We start from the raw sequence: 19206 nt of genomic DNA on the forward strand, positions 1-19206 counted from the left end.
TGGTATACTATAAATATGTAGCTATTTTGCTTTTCTCTTTCCCTATATAATATTTGACCCCATGTGTTGTCTTATCAAGTTATCTCAGTAGGCGGTCTTTACCCAACAGTGTGTTGCTCCAAAAAGCCCACTCAGGACACTGGAAACTGGAGGCTGGGCTCACTCATCATCCTTGCTGTGACATGAGGCAAGAGGGTCTGAAGACTTGTTCTCCAAACAATGAATCCTAGTTAGAAACCAAATGACAACATCTGCTTGTGTAACCTAATGGCTCCTGTTCTTCCAAATGGGTCTCTGTGTTTAAGTCATCCATAAAAAATCATTCTTTCAATCTTTTGAGACGATGTTAGATTCAATTTTCTTTGGAATACATACATACGTACATACATAAATACATACATAAATAAAAAGACTTCCAAATAACTAGTTACAGAAATAATTGTATTTCTAGACTTAACAGGGTCTTTTTTGAAACAGTGACATTTCTTCCAAAAAGTAATTTCATACAGATTGACCTAGCTTGAAATACTTGTTCTATGCAAGATCATTCAAAGTGTAGCCTTGTATTTGCTAAGTGACTAACCAAAAAAACATGGAATGAAATATAAATAGGAAACAAAGTGGATTTTTTTCAAATTTCCAAATTATTTGAAACAGAGTAGAAAATCCAAAAGCATAGATTTATTTTTTTTTAGTTACCAGAAAGTTGCTGATAGAAGGTTGATAATGGATTATTAAACCCCTTGAAAGAAATATAGTTTTAATCTATTACAGTGTATTTAATAAACACCAGAATGGGCACCAGAAGTCTACCTGGAGATATTATCTCTGGGCTCTTCCTTTGTTCCCATCATTACCACCAACAAATCTTTCTGAGTCCCTCCTGCAAGGGGCGGCAAATAGGAAAGCTTCCTACACCTTCAGAAGCAAAGCAAAGGAGAAAAGAACATCTGCAGGAACCATGTGTCGTGGACAAGAGGCTTATTTTATGCACACTTTATGTGAGTACCATTTCTGAGCAATCATTAATCTCTATACAAGACTCAACCTTTTCTAAAATTATGGAATTTAAATTGATGTGTTGCATATAGCAAGTTAAAATATTTTTGCAATTCAGGTTATTGATTCAGTTTTTATCCATGTTACATGAAAAAGAGGAAGAATGAGAAATAAATGGAAATAATATATTCTCTGTAATTTACTTTGAATCTGAAAAGTCAGCACCCATTTACTGATGCTGAATTGCTTATGTTAGAAATGTCTTTTTGCATATTGTCTGTGAAAGTTAACTACTGAAAATATTGGGATAAATGAAAAAAGTTGTTTTATTTATATAAAGAAATGCACCTAGGGAAAATATGTTCATACGACTTATTTACCTAACAATATAAATTAGTTTCTAAAAGGAAACTTTAAAAAGTAATATTAATGTGATAGTATTTAATATTATCATATTTTTATTAACTGCTACATTGGTGTTATTTATGCTAAACATGCATACCTTTTAGTATGTGTTATATATTGTATTATTAAGCAACAAAATATGGCGATCTCACATGCCATTATCGGCATGTTTAACTCTCTAATTGATCAATTAGAGAGTTAATGTTTGATTCTAGAGATCAATGTTTGATTCTTATGACTCAGAAAAGTAATTACAGAATATAAAGGTAATATGCAATTGTCTTTTTCATATCATTATTCTGTCTTCTGCATTACTTCCTAAGTGAGATGGGCCAAACCCCTTTGGCATCTTCAGTAAGCATTACAACTACTAACTCAGTACCTACTGAAACATCTTCATTAAATAAGAAAATAAATCACAACATGGTATGTGCTATATACCCTTAGTTTCAAACAAGTTCCCAGAATTGTCTAAAGAACAATTACTCATACCCAGAATTGAAGGGTTTTTTTAATTACCTGTAAGTTAAGACTTTAGATCACATTCATAAACTATCTATCATTTATTATTATATTTATTATATTATATATAATGTTATATATAATATTACATTTTCAAAGGTTTCACATTCTTTTCTCTTCTAAATGTAAGCTGCGCTGGGCCTAAACCACAAGATGGCTCCCTCCCATTGGTTTGGGAATTTTAAATGTCATTTCACTGATGACTTAGGGCAATATTTTGGCATACAAGAGTGTATTAAAGTGAAAACAAGTTATACATGTCAGTATAATCCTACTCTTTAACAGTTTTATTAAACAGAGTTTTGAGGGATGACCTACTCAAAACCCTCATTTTTCTAGTGATGAAATGGAGCCTAAAGATACAGGCAATCTTACCCCATGCTTCAGACTGCAGGGCTCCCCTCTCAGGTGGACCCTGATGTTGATCTTGATTGAGGTAAGAGGGCCCTGGTTTGCTGGGATCAGAAGTTCCAAGAAAAATATTAACGTCTTTCTAGAGTGACAATTTCACTATAAAGTTTGAGAAAACTATATCATGAAAGAAATATAAAGTTAAAATAAGTAACAAATAAAAAAGAGAAACAGAAGAGAAATTTCAGTGTTATAGAGGGAAAGCTGCCATGGTGCCCATTTTGGTTTCTAATTCCATTCCAATTGCATCAGGGATTCTTGCTGGGAGCCGTGCAGTTGCTCCTGAGCTAATTTAAGAAGTATAAATACAGAGTCAGCACTGCTGGGGATATATACTAATTCTGAAAGCGAGAAAACATATGCAGGGCTGTCATCATCATCTACATCCCAGCAGTCATGTTCCATTTCTCTGTGCTTCGTTTCGTGTCAGCTTAACTCTTCCACAATCGACTGGATCCCAAAAGGTTGGAAACGCTACATGTAGAGACAGAAAAGGAAAGGAGAGAACACAAAGATTCTTACTCTGTCTCTCCATCATCCCAGCATACGAAGAACCTCCATCTTAAAATACTGACACGACTGGTTTAAATTCTCTGACTGGGTGAACTGGCCACTCATACTGTAGAAGATGTAACCCCACAAATATTTAAGAGATATGATCTATGGAAAATTAAAATATGTCTTGAGATGACCAAGTTTTAGTCCAACCATCAGTCATGTTATTTGCCTGTTTCAATGTATGATTTAAAATCTATACTTTCAAAATAGCAATAGTGTCCTAAATTGTTCCTTAAACCACAAAAAAAAACTTCATTAATTCAGATGTTTCCTTTTACTGTTTCTTTCTGGCTTTCAATACGTGGATAAATTTCATTTCTAATTTCAATTTCTATTTAATAATTAAAAGAACTACTTTAATTAGACATTAAAAACATTCATCTCATGCATGAATCCCTGGGTTTGAAAAGCATTTAGATAAAATTTCTTTATTCATCTCTGCTCTATCTATGACATCCTAAAGAAAAATAAAATATATTGTAAACCACTACTGTACATGGTAAAATTATAATTTAAGAAGAAAAATTACAGATAATCTACTCCAACTTCAGACTAATTTAAAAACATAGGAATTGACAGCAGCCTTGAAATACTATGCTAAATCTGCTAAAATTGTAACATATAGAAGCATGCATTGGAGGAAGAAAGCAAACATGAAATTACTTGAATTGAACTAGTGTTTGAAAGTTAATTTGGGTGTCTCTGTGCTTTTTATTATTCACCCTTATGTCTTTCTTTAAGTATGTATTTATTCTTCAATAGATCTATGACATTTTTATTGCTTGTTTAATGGTCAGTGTAAGATTGAAAGTATGAGTTTACTCTCACTTTCTGTACATTTATTAATAAAATTTCCTTAAGATATTGTTGCAGTTTATAAACTCTGCTTAGCTGCCATTTTCAAAAACGGAAAAGCAAGCACAAAAATCAAACCATAGTCATGGTTTAAATAAATCAATTTTTATTGAATTTTCAATGAATAAAATTTTCAATGAATTTTCAATGACTAAAATATTTTTTATATGACTCCTTCTGGCAAGTTACAAACCATTACAATAAAGTCAGGTTGAGTTTCATTGAAATGTTTCAAAATAAATAAGTTGTCTGCCCCTTCGATATTTATACCTGCCTATGTCATCATCAGCTATTAGAATTTAGGGGAGAGTAAGAAGGCTCAGGGTCCTGCTCAATATGTACCACAATAATGAGATCACTGGTCCACGTAAAAGCAACCTAAACCTTGGGGGTGGCCAAGCAGTAGTCCGGCCACCTCTGAGCCAGATTAATTTTCTCTAGTCTTCTCTAGTGAAAAAAAAACAAAAAAACCCACAAATGGGTGTGAAAAAAGAGTGCTCGAGGGCAAAACTATGTGGATTTGCCTTTGTTATAAATGCTGAAACCACAGCCTTCCACCTAGTATTAGATGTGTTTCCCTACGACCTTTTCCTAATCCTAGTGTCATTCCATGCATGAAACCATGAGCAAGCTATTCCTCAGATATAACAAGACTAATATTCTTTACAATCTGTTGATGGAGTTAAAAGTCTAGTAATGAGGGTCAGGATCAATAGAACACACACATGTTCTCCCCAATTCATATGTCTAATACCACGTGACTATAATTCCTCTCTTTACACGTCCCTGTTAGAATTGCATTCTTTAGGGACCATAGGTTATTTTTGTAACCTCAACATCAAACACTTACTAGTAAGTGATCAATCAATATATGATTGTTTTATAAATAAATTAATGAACTAAAGCAAAGTACCAAATGTTGGTTATTATAGAAACTGAAGCATGTAATGAATTGTCAGAATGCTCCTAGCCTAGCTTCCTTAATAATTTCCTTTAAAAAATTAAATATAAATATTCTGACTATATATAAGCACCAATCCACAAACTGGGGGCACGTGCACAAACCGGGGGACACGTGAAAAAGCAAGTCGGTAAGACGTTTAGTAACATTTGCCAAAGGTTTCCTTGGTTAACAGGTACATGCCTCAGGGAATAAATCTGAAAGTCACCTGCAGCATTTCAAACATTTTAAGCCTTTTGTGCTAGTGAATTTCAAGGGCATATGTTCAACTTTGAATTTCAACAAACGTTGCTCCACTGGGGCTCCTAGGTGTATATCAAAAACATTTGTGGTAGATTTGGGAATCTTGGTGAATGACACCGAAATTCAATAAATCGAAAGAAAAATGAGAAGATAGATGATATTCAAAATATGTTTGTAAGTAATTTAGTGTGAACATAACAGTCTGTGTTCTGGGTCAGCACTTCTGTAAATTGCGGAGTCAAGAGTGAGGCCAACTGGGGTTGTGTAATCATTCCAAGCGTCTGCATGTTTTCAACCATTTCACATAATTCCACAGAATAAAAGTATCTAAAGAAGAGGCAAAAAATAATGGTACCTGAACCAGTAGAGGTTTACCATGTAGCAAAGGTGAGAATCCTATGGAAAACTTTCTCAATGATAGTTGTGGTGCGTGGGCTTAGTTGCCCTGCAACTTCTTCCTGGACCAGGGCTCGAACCGGTGTCCCCTGCATTGGCAAGTGGATTCTCAACCACTGTGCCACCAGAGAAGCCTCTAGGAGAAAATTTTAAACCTTGTTTTAGGTGAAAACTTTAAACCTTGTTTTCCCCTTCATTGCCTCTTCTGTAAAATTGATACTTTTAGAATTATCAAGAAAGTTTAATGCATTAATATTTGTAAAAAAAAACCACTTTAAAATAATGCCTGTGAAAATGAAACAGAAAGAGATAGCATTTTTATTAGACTCTTTCAGACTACAAGGGAAAAAGGCACACTTGCATTAATTCAGGTGATAAAGGTTTATTATAAAGATATGGAGAAAATTATGAAAATAATCTTATCTGCTGGAATATAAACTCCACAGGGGTGAGAGCTCGCCTATTCATTAATGAATATGCACTTGGCATAGAGCAGTTGATAAGTATCTGTGGACTAGATAGTGACGAGGCACTGCCAAGCCAGTGTTCCTAGACCTTGAGAAGCCATCTGAAACACACAGCAGAACACAGGCCGTAAGTCACTACCTGGTCACACCCTCAATGGCAGGCACACGCTGCTTCCTACTCTTGGTGGCTCACTTATTCCAAGGCTCCGAGTTTCAAACATACTCCAGCTTTACTTCAACTCCCCCCATGAATAACGACTGAGTCTCCCCTAACTTTTTCTCCATGTATAATAGCTGCTCCAGACTTGTCATGTCTCCACACTGTTTTTCAGCTTCTGCTCCCATTACCAACTACTAACTTCCTCATTTGATCTCCTAGTTACCATTACCAACTACCAACTTCCTCAGTAGGTCCCCTAGTTCAACCGCCCCAAAAGCAAGAATTTAACTGGTCCACCTCGTCACGTTCCAATATAGTCTGCTTCTGGCGGCCAGAGTTTTGCATCTCTGTTAGGTCTTAATTTGTCACCCACTTTATTACTTCGACCTAGTTTGGTTTAGGTAACCATTTCTGGTTTCATTAGTTGTGGTCGAGATAAGACAGTCATCTAGTATAGAGATAGTAAAGATAGAACATGCAATCTGTGTATAAGAAAACCTTGAGGAGACTAAGAATAACATTCATTTGGAGGCTCCCGGAAAGGGACCATATAAATAGCAAAACGCTTACTTACCCTATCCAAGACAAATTCATAAAACATTATGGTTTCATTTGGGAAAGGGGGGAAACCCAAAAGTATACTAAATGATAAACAGCATCATTGGTGAGATGCAACCACGTATATGTAAAGTATAAGTATAAGGAGTGGTTTATAAATTATTACATCCACCAGGAGTAGTTTTAAGAGGAATGAAACATCCATTTAGGAGGACTTATCCCGTTATTCACCAGTTGTGTTGCCAAAATAAAATGGGACTAGGTAGAAACTTGTGGAAATAGCACCAGATGTCAAGGGTTGGCTGTTCCTTTGCTGACCCACTCTTGTACATATGCAGATCCTTCAAGCAGAGCCAACTGCAGAATGTGGAGTAGTATTTACATAGACATGGGACATAAACTAAGTCCAGCTATGGCATACATTGGTCTACTAAAACTCCCACCATGGTCACTTCATACAGCACTTCTATTTTATTTTGCACATGAACATAAATCAAATCATTAACCACACATCACATCACTAATAGCACTTACTGAAACAGGTCATCATAACCCAAAACTACCACCGGTATCATTCTTGGGGTGTGTCTCAAGTTCAGTTTTTCCTCAGACTACATCAATTATAGCCTAATTAAAGGGTTTACAATTCACACCACTTTAGTACTACGATCTGCACAAGAAAAACATACTTTTTTGTCTGTTTGTTTGTGCTGTCCTCCTTTCTTCATGTATTTAAAATTTTTTATGGGCATACAGTTGATTTACAATGTTGTGTTAGTTTCAGGTGTACAGCCAAGTGAAATCAGTGCCCTGGATGTTTCTGATTTGAGCAGAGAAGTTTTAATATGAGAAAATAAAAGACACCTACGCTCTAATAACTAAGATGGCATTTTAGAAGCATAGAAGAAATCCCCGCATAATCTTCCTATTTCCTTTATATTACTTTTCACCAGGTTATTCACTGTTCATGTATCTATATTTTCCCAATCCTCCAGCTCCAGTTTTCTAAGCCTTTCTTTTTTCTTTTGTCTTACTAGATTCTTCCCTCACCCCCAGTTTAATTGAAGTATAAAAAGTGTACAACATGATGATTTGATACACATATACATTGTGAAAGGATTTCCACAATGGAGTTAATTAACACATCCATCACATCACATATTTACCTTTAAGAAAAATACTTTTTTTTTTTTTTTTTTTTTGCGGTACGTGGGTCTCTCACTGTTGTGGCCTCTCCCGTTGCGGAGCACAGGCTCCGGACGCGCAGGCTCAGCGGCCATGGCTCACAGGCCTAGCAGCTCCGCGGCATGTGTGATCTTCCCGGACCGGGGCACGAACCCGCGTCCCCTGCATCGGCAGGTGGACTCTCAACCACTGTGCCACCAGGGAAGCCCGAAAAATACATTTTTAAGAATAAATTGCAAAACAGGCTAAAAATACACTTTGAATTAATCCATGCTTAGTAGTCAAAAGGTGAAGACTTAAAGATGTAGCTAATTTTTATAAATTTGAATTGAAATATCATTCACATACCACAAATTAAACAGTACAATTCAGTGGCTTTTAGTATATTCATGGTTATGTCACCACCATCAGTATCTAATTCCAGAACATTTCATTGCCCTAAAAAGAAATCCCACACCTGTTACCCATCACTCCCCCATTCCCCCTACTCCTCCCCTACCTGTAGGCAACCACTGACCTATCTCTATAGATTTGCTTCTTCTAAACATTTCGTATAAATTAAATCTTACAATATCTGACCTTTGGTATCTGGCTTTTCTTATGCTCATCATGTTGTAGCATGAATCAACATTTTACTCCTTCTTATGGCAGAATGATAGTCCATGGTATGAATATAAGAGTTCTTGTTGATTTTTTGTTAAGAGCATTTAGAAATACAGTGAACAGAATTGCTGAGACCACATAGTACAGAGCACTTTTCAGTCCAAGAATAGCTGGTAAAAATGCCATATACAAGCAAACATGGCTCAACTGTTTGGGCTAAAAAGGTCAGTCAATTCAGTTAACAAGATTCTAAAAATAGCAGCTCAAAATTGGATTCAACCGAGCACACATCTCAGAAATGCATTCAATATGGGTATGATGTCTTCAAAAGGTAAGATCTGCAGTAATAGTGGATTCTTAACCTCCTCATATTTTTGAAAATTGTGTTCTGTTGTATTTTCCTTGTTAAACAGAGCCTTTTAGTTGATAAGACGACAATCTAAGATACTGTGGATCTCACATGTCTTCCCACTTGTGATCTGGACATAATTCAGTCATCAAGCGCCTCAGATTCTTTGGGATTGAGTCTTATCTGCATTATTAGTCAAATTACAAGACTGTAATATTTCAACTTTTTAAAAACATATTTATTGAATCCTGGGGATGTACTAGACTTTGTCCATGATGTAAATATATCCACTGCTACTTGATATGGCCATTCTAAGGCAGTGACATATGATTGTCATGTATTAAAATTATTACATACTTTACTAAGCAAGTATTCTATATACACGTCATAGTTAAATTGTAATCAATCTATATGCTTGGAGGATGAATGTTCTTGTTATTTGACTTTTTAAAATTGAGTATTAATGTAAGGACCTATTCAATTTGAGTACTGCTACTGAAAAATTTTCCAAAACTTGGTAATTTACTTTTCTCCTGTAGTAAGTATAATATAGTAAGAAAGTAAAATTATGTTGTTTGAAAATATGATAATTTAAATATTGAAAAGCAATTATTCCAAATACAACTTCTGTTGTGCTTAGAGAGAGATACAGAAGTATACAGGTCACAGATATAAATGCTTAATTTATTTTTCCTCTTGAACATCAGTCCAGAAAAGTAAATCCAATTATATCCCATTAATTAAGTCTTCTTATTACTTGGTTACAGGTTACCTTAGGTTATTTATAAACTTTAAGTTTTTTGGATTCAATCTTTTATTTTTAATCACCTTGCCCTTTCTTGCCATGCTACTCATGATATGGTGACTATGGTAACTACAAAGATTTTTTTTTTCTGTGAGAAATTTGTTCCATGTATCTGTTCCGGTATAATATCCAAAATCAGAAAAAGCAGAACAAATAAATGATGGAAGGTTCTGAGTGTACAAGACATTCGCTGAGAAAATAAAAGTTTCCATGAAAACAGATGCTAAAGTCAACTAAGAAAGATATGCTTAGAACAAAGAATTAAGACAACAGAAAAAAAGTGGAATAAATTAATTTGAGACTTCGAACATAGTTATTGCTCTCGGATGTTTCATGAAGACAAACAAGAGTGGAACTCAAGAAACACAACCAGCGGGCTTCCCTGGTGGCGCAGTGGTTGAGAGTCCGCCTGCCGATGCAGGGGACATGGGTTCATGCCCCGGTCCGGGAAGATCCCACATGCCGCGGAGCGGCTGGGCGCGTGAGCCATGGCTGCTGAGCCTGCGCGTCCGGAGCCTGTGCTCCACAACGGGAGAGGCCACAACAGTGAGAGGCCCACGTACCGAAAAAAAAAAAGAAACACAACCAGCAATTACACTCAAATTCTTTTTTTTATATAAATTTATTTATTTATTTATTTTTGGCTGCATTGGGTCTTCGTTGCTCCACGCGGGCTTTCTCTAGTTGTGGTGAGCTGGGGCTACTCTTCCTTGTGGTGCGTGGGCTTCTCATTGCGGTGGCTTTTCTTGTTGCGGAGCACGGGCTCTAGGCGTGCGGGCTTCAACAGTTGTGGCACACAGGCTCAGTAGTTGTGGCCCACGGGCTCTAGAGCGCAGGCTCAGTAGTTGTGGCGCACGGGCTTAGTTGCTCCGCAGCATGTGGGATCTTCCCAGACCAGGGCTTGAACGCGTGTCCCCTGAATTGGCAGGTGGATTCTTAACCACTGCGCCACCAGGGAAGCCCTCCACTCAAATTCTATGACCGGAAAGAAAAAAATGCCTCATCCACTTGAAAATCTATTAACTTTTTCATTGGTCAGGAAAGCTGATGAAACTTGCTGTTCTTCTGGAAAATTTTTACTTCTTTTGGAGCAGAGACCTCTTCCACCCAAATCCTTATGAGAACTCTTGGATTTTGAAGTTAAGTCCTCTTGCTGTAATATAGAGTATCTCCAAAATAGCGTGCTTTGTCACTTGTCAAATCAGCCAGTGTGAGTTCACCACTCATATACTGATTTACGTTTGGAAAACTTCTTGTCCCCATATGACTAATATGTTTTTGAGAGTCACTCAGTTATTTACATGGAGTATGATTGGGTGATCTCTAAGACATAAAACAATATCATTGTCATATTCATGCATATAATTTACTCACTTATCAAAATGGCATTGTATCCCCTTAAAATAAAAGATTTTAAAAAATGATTGTTACATGTCAATACATTATTATTATCTATATCACACTATGTCTGGCTCTAACCCCACATATTCTAACTAAATTTATCTCCCAAAGGCAACCTTAATATGGTCAACCCTAATGGACACTTCTATGCCTTGATTTTCATGGGCTTCTCAACAGCAGCTGTCTTCAATTTTAGCTCTCGCTCTTTTTTTTTTTTTAACATCTTTATTGGAGTATAATTGCTTTACAATGGTGTGTTAGTTTCTGCTTTATAACAAAGTGAATCAGCTATACATATACATATATCCCCATATCTCTTCCCTCTTGGGTCTCCCTCCCTCCCACCCTCCTTATCCCACCCCTCTAGGTGGTCACAAAGCACCGAGCTGATCTCCCTGTTCTATGAGGGTGCTTCCCACTAGCTGTCTGTTTTACATTTGGTAGTATATACATGTCCATGCCACTCTCTCACTTCATCCCAGCTTACCCTTCCCCCTCCCCGTGTCCTCAAGTCCATTCATTCTCTAGTAGGTCTGCATGTTTATTCCCATCCTGCCCCTAGGTTCTTCATGACCATTTTTTTTTAGATTCCATATATATGTGTTAGCATAAGGTATTTGTTTTTCTCTTTCTGGCTTACTTCACTCTGTATGACAGACTCTAGGTCCATCCACCTCACTACAAATAACTCAGTTTCGTTCCTTTTTATGGCTGAGTAATATTCCATTGTGTATATGTGCCACATCTTCTTTATCCATTCATCTGTTGATGGACACTTAGGTTGCTTCCATGTCCGGGCTATTGTAAATAGAGCTGCAATGAACATTGTGGTACATGACTCTTTTTGAATTATGGTTTTCTCGGGGTATATGCCCAGCTCTTTTCATCTCACACTTTGTGTGATTCTCAGACAATTTCATCCAAACAAAAAGCTTCAACTATCACCCATGTGATAACTACTCTCAGGTCAATATCAACAGCCCAGTTCACTGACCTGGGTTCCAAATTCATTAAACTCGTTTCTAATGCCAGACTTAACTAACCACAACTTCCTGTGTTCTGTCTCTCAGGAGCATCATTAGGTTTTGCCCTAGACTTTCAAGTTATCTGAAATGTCTTGCTCTCACCATCCACCCTTTGATTTATGGGTCTCTATGTGTTCTGGTAATTTTGTATCTGTTCCCGCTGCCATTATTATAGTTCAGATCTTAATCTTTTCTCATATGGATTCCAAAGAATTTCCATACCGCAGGTTTTAGTTATCCTCAACCAGTCCAAAAGGCTAATTCTAAAAAGAAAGATACACTTTTGATCATGTCACATCACCGCTTAAAATTCTCTAGTGGAACTCTATCACTGACTTTTGCAGTCTGGAAATCCTACTACTCCAGCCATATCCCTCAGCTGGGACCTACATATATCTTTTGCTGCAAATATATTAAATTACTGAAAAATTTCTAAATATTACCATATGTCAGGGACACCTTTATACCTGTTGTTCTCTGAGTTTGGCATTCTAATATGTGCAGTTAATATCATGTCATCATCTTACAATACTCAGCTCCCCTTGGAAAACAGTATCAAGTAGATTATAGAAGCATGTTGACTATAGTAAACTCAGACTTTCCTTTGAGTCACTTTTTCTTGACTTCCAAAATACTCTGTGTATACATCTATTAAAACAGCTATTCTCTATGTTATTATTGTTTTTCCTGACCATCTTCCCAAATTTACTGAGTTCTTTGAGGTGAAACTTTATTTTTTATGTCTGTGTACCTGAGACTAACACATCAACTAACAGCTAGTTATACTCCATAAATATTTCTGAAAAGTAAAATGGTGAACATATTAGAGACAAGCATAGTAGGCCCTCAGGAAAGGCAAAAGTATAACATAAAATGTCCACCTCACTCACCCTTATAGCATATAACCTATATGTTAAATAGATATATAAAATACTTATATATTTATATTATTTTATATTATAACACTGATCTTAAGGTTGAGTGAAGTAGGCATTTTATATTATACTTTTGCCTTTATCTATAATATTTATAGATATTAAATATTTATATTTAATATTTGCAGCAGAAAAGAAAACTTTCCATATGTTTGAAAGAATGTGCTTCCTTTTTAGATTTGATTTAGTATATGAAAGCATTAAACAGGCTAAACATGTGTTAATGGCATTTGTTAATCCTTCCAGCAGCATGGAGACCAAATTTAAGGGAATATAATAGCAGAATAAATTATAAAACCAATCTTCCAATGATGGTACTGTCACAACACCCAGTCTCTATTGTACAGATTTATTGTACTTTCATTTGGCATTTCCTTGTCATTAGAACATGCCCAGTGGGGTGTAAGCCTCCAGAAGCTCATTACTTTAAACAAGCTGACAAGTTATTATGAAATTTACTGTGATCCTGTTTGAAATTTAAAGCAGGAACTTTTTGTACCAAGTTGAGACAGTCTTAAGCAAACAATAACTCTGGTGTACACCTTAAAGGAACTTACGACATACTCTCTTTTAAAATTTATTTTAGTGACGTATAGTTGATTTACAATGTTATGTTAATTTCTGCTGTACAGCAAAGTGATTCAGTTATATACATGTATATATTCTTTTTCATATTCTTTTCCATTATGGTTTATCACAGGATATTAAATATAGTTCCCTCTGCTATACAGCAGAACCTTGTTGTTTATCCACTTATGACATACTCTTGTTTTCAATATTTAAAATCAAAAGTGTATGTTCAGTACTATAACATTCCATGTTCCTTTTTTTTTTTTTTTTTTTTTTTTGTGGTACGCAGGCCTCTCACTCTTGTGGCCTCTCCCATTGCGGAGCACAGGCTCCGGATGCGCAGGCTCAGCGGCCATGGCTCACGGGCCCAGCCGCTCTGTGGCATGTGGGATCTTCCCAGACCGGGGCACGAACCTGCGCCCACTGCGTCGGCAGGCAGACTCTCAACCACTGCGCCACCAGGGAAGCCCCCTTTTTTGTTTTATAAATGGGACATTGTTTTCTTTCATAAAAATCATAATACATTGAATGAATATTAGGCCATTCGAGTTTTAATGTATAGGTATGACAAAAAACAGTTTTACTGTAGCTCCAATCATTACAAAGAGAGACCAGAAGACTGAACTTAGAGACAGTTGAGAGAGCAAATGATTGAAAACTCAGACGCTGAAGTCCACCAAGATCTGCAAGTGACCATTCATGCCTTGGTTTCCTCAACTATAGATAACAACATTTTTCAGAGGGCTGTGAAGTATAAATGAGATCATGCACATACAAGCTCAGTCCAGTGCCTAAATGGTAGCGTTGCATTTGTTTTTGTCTGTTCATTTTATCAGACAGATTACAAAAACATACTAAATATGCATAATACAGCTAGAAAAAAATTTTTTTATTTAAAAACTTCATTAACTTCTTTGGTCATTCTTTCTAGAAACAGTTCTGGGAGTCTATTCTGTGCCCTCTGCTGTACAATTACTGCAAATGTGATGACAAGTCAGTTCCTGCCCTGCAAGTAGTTTACAACTAGTAGGGGACACAAGCAATAAACGATGAGGTTGCACTGCAACTGTGAGCTCCTTGAGGATAGGGACCCTTGGCTTCCATTTAACACACCATCTGGCACAAAGGGTACACTCCAAAAGTATTTGTTGTGATGAAAGCAATTTTCACATATTGAGGTCTAGGGAAGTCATTCTGGCTTATACACAATTTAAGTTGAATTTTATGCTAACTAGAAGAGCCTGTTTGTGGACTATCAGACATACATTGCACATCTACTTTAATTATTAAAGAAAAGGGTGCATGGACCAGAAGTAAAGAATGTCCATGTTAAAAATAAAAATTAAATGTCTCCCTTCCTGGAACACCAATGCTTGTACTCCCTCAGTGATAAGACTTCCTTCCCAGGTGCCAAGGCCATACTGACTTGCTGTGTATGTGCTGAGCTGTTCTGTTTTTTTTTTCTTTTTCGAAACCTTGAAGAAATGTACCCCTGACTTGTTTGAGATTCTTTGTCCTGACAAGATCTAACACTGTCCTGAAAACCGGGCTTCTCTGGAGCGTTTCCTCAGAGTCATCTGAGAGGCTGCCTCCCGGGCTACAGTCCTCAGCTGGGCTCAGATAAAACTCTTTTCTATTTGTATTATAGATTGGTTATTATTTCTGTCTACAGTTGAAAGAATAAAGGGAAAAGAAGAGAAGGGGGAAAGGGAGGAGAGGAGGGTAAGAGCAACTATCAATGAAGGTATAAAGAAAATGCATTAAACGTGAGTGAGCATTTCAGAAAGTCAGTGTGGGAAGAAGAGGTGATCTTTGACAGTGAGCTGTAAAAGATGAAGTGAAGAAACAAAACTACCCTGGGCTGAGGGAATATATGTGATGTTGACAAATCAGAAAATAACACAAGTGGTTTGAAGAAGTACTGTTAGATGGGAGTCTAGGTCCCCAGGGTGGAAACAAGAGTGATGGGTAGTGGGCGGTGAGGCTTGAATGATGGTGTTGGAGCAAAGCTGTGAAGATCCTGATAATCGAGCTTGGGCTTCGTAGGGATAAGAGGGTTTTCTCTTAGATAATGGAAAGCAAGAAAAGAGTGTCATTGGAGGAGAACCATACTTTTCTTACATGTTTTTTTTCTTGTGGTAAAAGACTCAATATAAAACATACTCTTTTAACCATATTTAACTGTGCAGTTCAGTGGCACCAAGTACATTCACATTGTTGTACAACTCTCACCACCGTCTCTCTCCCAAATTTTTCACCTTCCTAAACTGAAACTCTGTCCCCTTTAAACACTAACTCTCCATTCCCCCTCTCCACTCCCCTCCCCACAGCAGAAATAGAGACACAGACATAGAGAACAAACGTATGGACACCAGGGGTGGGAAGGGGGTGGGATGGATTGCGAGATTGGGACTGACATATGTATACTCTATGTATGAAGTAGATGGCTGGTGAGGACCTACTGCATAGCACCGGGGGAAAAAAAAAAAGAACATACTTGCTTTGTTTTAAGAAAGAATCATCAGGGCTTCTTTGTGATAGACAGATGAGCTACAAAGACTGGCGACAGAAAGGTCACTTGGGAGGATAGTACACAAATTCAAACAAATTATGATCAGCCAGGCTAGATTTGGATAAAAGTATGTAAGAGCCGAAGGTTTGGGGAAGCAGTTACCTTCTCCCTTTAGCAGACGCTTCTCCTTCTTCATTCACCCCAGGGACCGCGCACACTACTTCTTGGTTTCTTTGGGCTGCCCACGGCAGGGCTTGAAAAATCCACCCATCCGTGTCCCACGATCCAGGAAGTGAGTCATCACACAGGCAAAACTTACGAGTTGAAACCAGCATCGAAGGATGAACATAAAATCAATTTCTGGATAAACATGGGAACAAAAGAAGATGAGAAAAATAACTAAACTGAAAAGCAGGCAATAATATGAACGGACAAGAAGAAACCAAGAGAAAATACGTGCGAAATGAAATTGGTCCCTGGAAGATACGTCAAACACTCAAACATGCAGTAGGAAAGTATCCAAGCAGATATGGAGAAATAAAGGGAAAAGTAAATAAATAAATGAAAAGAAAAATAGGAAATCTATACAAAACTTTGGAAAATCAGACAGCAAGTGCATCAAGCATCAGTGACTGAGGTTTTAATGACTGATAGTTCCCTATATGTTTCAGTCTGACTTACCTATTTGCTTACTGCTGGGATAAGTGTCTATCTCGTCCAGGTTCTTGTAATGCACACACCCACATCCAAACACCCTCACATTCAAACACACACACACACACACTACCACCACCACCACCACCACCACCACCACCACGGCTTACCCATAAGAGGAAGTAATAAAACAACAAAACCTGTTTCAAGGAATCGACTGGAACACCTTAATCTGCTTCTCTTATTGTCTCCTTTGTCCTGCAGGGCTTGGCTCTGAACGCAGGCTTTCAATACTATTTGCCTCTCTGGCTCTGTGGTTCCAGGTATCTTTCACCTTCCTGTACGGCTTTCACATCCCAGGAAGGTCTCCCTGCAAAATCGAGTCCCACAGCCCCTTCTGGCTGAGCACCCCTTCCCAGCTGCTTCTAGTGTCTTCACTGGGAAAGTTCTAGAAGGACAAAGCTAAGTCATGAATCTGGGAGCAAGAATGTGAATGCAGCTGGCTCAGGTGAAGGAGTGGGCCTTCCGGAAGGAAAGCGTCCATCAAGCATATCTGGACAGTTCAGCCTATCGCTGCTGCTCGAAACGATTTGCACTTGTTTCTACATTTTTTACTTGGCATGTTTTAGATGACTTTACATGGAAGCCAATGTCTTTAATGATAAACCCATCTACTACGCTAATCTGTAATAACCCTAGGAAACATTTTATAAGCCACATAGAAGGAATGACCTTAGGACAGTCGGTGGGAAACAGGAAGTTCAGCTCCCAGCGTCCCGTCCTCCCACTTCTCCACCACCCACGTGAACATCGGTGAGTTCCTGAGGCCTAGGTGCCTGCCATGAGCACTGATGTTTTATGAGAAAATGATGTTAGTGATATCCTTTTTCTCTTTTCTACTTAGTCACTGTGTCCTCTGCAATACGATTTTTAGTGCTCGCTTTGGCGGCACATATACTGAAATTGCCATATGATTTTTAGAGAATTGAAAGAAACGGTTAGCCTAGAGACAGAGGACTGTACTAGGAATGCCACGTATATGCTATATTTGCCAAAGATTTTATATGAAAGACGGCTTATAAGGGAATCCAGCCACCTCTAACGTTGTTGACGAGAATTCTGCCCAAAAAAGACACTCTATACCAGAAGGCCAGAAACAATTACAGTAAGAATGATCATTTTTTAGTTCCCACTATTGCAAAGTATTGTACTTAGTTTTCAAAAATATATCTTCTCATTTAATCTTCCTGATATCCTGTGAGGTAGGTATTGGCTCCAGTTTTACAGACATGATAATGAAGGCTTTCAGAGAAGTTAAGTAAGATGACTGAGATAACATAACAAGAACACATATAATAACATACTGATAATCAATACGTGTAAAAAGTAAGGTGTAGTTCTGAAAAAAAGAGAACTTATAAATTGTTCATGTAGATCGGCCTTTCATTCATTTAAGTTCACAGTGACAGTCATAGCTCTGCTTGGCCGTAAGTAGGCATCTAACTGGCAACAGACCTCCTTAAACATGAGAAGCAAAAAGCTCATGTTCCACTTTCTCTTGTCAACTTTTTTCAAAAAAAGTGAAGAAGACGATAATATTGAGTATTGTCGCCTCAATAAGTATTAGAAGGTTATCCTTCTTAAGTACAGATTCCTGATATTTACAGTTCAATTTAGTCATTCTTTTTAGCAAAATATTTATTGAATTCCTCCCATGTGGCCCCCATCAGCCTATACCCTGGAGACGCAACGGTGAACAAATAAGCTGGTGTCCCATCCGTTGTGGAGCTTATTTTCTAGTTCAGGAAATATGCCTAAATGAAATAATTCCAAATCAGGATCAGTGATAGGCAGGTTACAAAGGGCTTAGGGAGAGAATTAAAGGATGGGGGCGGGTGTCAGGAAGGATGCCTCTGAGCGACTTTGGTGGACTTCAGAGGTTTTGGTCTATCCAGCCTGATCTGTGAGCTATTCACTCTCGGCACTGAGAAATTTTGGACAGACCGTTGGCCAAGGTGCCTATAGTCCACCTACCGTGGAGATAAGATTGTGTCTTTTCCTCTATAACAGGGATTGGTTTGGGGATGAGCACATAACCCAAAGGAGGGCAGTCAGAATCTGGTACTTTAACAGAGAAAAAAAATTCCCATCTCGTGGAGTTGCTAAACTTTTGAAAAGCTGGCCGCAGTCACATTTACAACCTACAGGGAATTTGTCCAAGAAGTGAAAGAGAAAAAGAGGAAGCCCTCAATTCCAATCCCGGCTGTGACTAAAGCCACAATCACCTCCGCATGTTTCAGTTTGAGGCCAATGCACTGCCCCTAAATTGCTTAAGTTACTTAGCTTGTCGTTGGTTCCTGTAGCATTACTCATGAGATAATCATGAGTTATTCACGGGTGAGATTTCAGCTTTGGCATGAGTGACCTAAAGGAAAGAGTAGGGAAGAGTTGGGAAGAATATGGACGAAACAGCATCTCTGGCAGAGGAAATGGTAGGTGAAAGTTTCCTGAGGTAGGAAATAATTTTAATTTTTCTGAGAACAAATAGCTGTATCACCCATTAAGAGAAGAACACACAACAATGTCTATTGTGATTGACAAAAATCAACATCATATTGGAATTCCTTGACAA

At 37.7% G+C, this 19206-nt stretch overlaps 1 long non-coding RNA gene across 1 annotated transcript; it reads right to left on the bottom strand.

The window, feature by feature from the left end:
- Window positions 1–467: 467 nt before the first annotated feature.
- LOC137227154 (uncharacterized) lies at window positions 468–16681 on the bottom strand. Its single transcript, XR_010944723.1, has 3 exons — window positions 16083–16681; window positions 5310–5486; window positions 468–2811 (listed from the first exon to the last, which is right to left on the bottom strand). It is a non-coding gene; the product is annotated as an uncharacterized lncRNA (long non-coding RNA).
- Window positions 16682–19206: the final 2525 nt, after the last annotated feature.

Source organism: Pseudorca crassidens, chromosome 7 (assembly GCF_039906515.1).
Source record: "Pseudorca crassidens isolate mPseCra1 chromosome 7, mPseCra1.hap1, whole genome shotgun sequence".
NCBI classification, from domain to species: domain Eukaryota; kingdom Metazoa; phylum Chordata; class Mammalia; order Artiodactyla; family Delphinidae; genus Pseudorca; species Pseudorca crassidens.